This window comes from Mus pahari, chromosome 2 (genome assembly GCF_900095145.1).
Source record: "Mus pahari chromosome 2, PAHARI_EIJ_v1.1, whole genome shotgun sequence".
NCBI lineage: Eukaryota > Metazoa > Chordata > Mammalia > Rodentia > Muridae > Mus > Mus pahari.
In genome coordinates this window covers 157,130,154-157,131,340 of record NC_034591.1, presented here as the reverse complement: position 1 = coordinate 157,131,340, position 1,187 = coordinate 157,130,154, and the positions used below count along the sequence as shown (strand labels likewise).

General features: G+C 46.1%; 1 long non-coding RNA gene across 1 annotated transcript in view; it reads right to left on the bottom strand.

Moving 5' to 3' along the window:
- The window catches only part of LOC115063414, a 4,851-nt gene extending 3,818 nt beyond the window's left edge, over positions 1-1,033 (bottom strand). Inside the window, exon 1 of the long non-coding RNA XR_003843284.1 lies at positions 879-1,033. This is a non-coding gene — a long non-coding RNA (uncharacterized LOC115063414). The remainder of the gene's footprint in view (positions 1-878) is intronic.
- Positions 1,034-1,187: the final 154 nt, after the last annotated feature.

Sequence of the window (1,187 nt, the reverse complement as noted above, 5' to 3'; positions counted from 1 at the left end):
CTCTCTCTCTCTCTCTCTCTCTCTCTCTCTCTCTCTCTCTCTCCTATCACACACACACACACACACACACACACACATAAATTAACTATATAGTTCTCATGTCTACTTCAGTGTACATTTCCACTGGTTGGTATCTTTTTCCACACAAGGAACTGTGACTCCAGGGTGCTGTCACTGTCTCTCCCCAGGCCCTTGGCTCATTTCTAGCAGGAGAGGAAGGGGAATGACATGGAGAAAAAAAAAAAAAAAAGAATGACTGGGTTCGTGCTGCCATCTGGTGGCAATGACACAGATATACAGATCACATATTCTGAGCACTCAAAATTATCAATAAAAAAACAGAATTTGGAACAGGTATGTAATCCCAGCACTCAGAGGTAGAAGCAGAAATATGGTGAGATTGAGCTCAGCCTAGGCTGCACAGTGAGCCAATCAATCAGTAGAAAATTGATTACTTTAAGTGATGTCAAGTAGTTATAAGGCTGGGTGTGGTGGCTCATGCCTGTATCCTAGCCCTTGACTGGTGGGTGCAGGAGCATCAGTGGGGACCAGAGGTCATCTTCAGTTACAGAGTGGATTTAAGGTCACTCTAGGCTACATGAGACCCTGTCCCAATAAACAATCAGAAATGTAGAAGGGAGGGAGGGAGATGACCAAGTGGTTAGAGTTTGGCTCCAGCCTGGATTTGAGATGTTTTGGTTCACACGGTTTCTTTCTATGCATTCAGGAATGAAGTGGGGTTTCTAACACTCAGGCCCGAGCATCATATAAAGTGTGTAATGGCCATTCTCTGCCTCCCAGGATCACTCTGGAGTTGACAGTGGAACGGCACACTGCAGTGGCTCGCTGTTCACAGAAACGCCTCCTCTTGTGCTTACCTGCCAGCAGGCTCTTCAGGTGTGTTTCCTGGAAAGCCATTCACATCATCACAGAGGGATTGCCCAGTCCTCCTCTATGTGTAAGCGCCTCTCGAAGCAAAGCTTCTACCAGACACAGAGTCTCAGTGAGTCCTCTGCAGAGAAAACACAGGTTCTCAATGATACAGAATTTGTTTGGAGGTTTAGTAAATTCCTCTCCTCTCTCCTTACCTCCTCCTCCTCCTCCTCTTTTTCCTCCTCCTCCTCCTCCTCCTTCTTCTTCTTCTTCCTTCTTCTTCTTCTTCTTCTTCTTCTTCTTCTTCTTCTCTC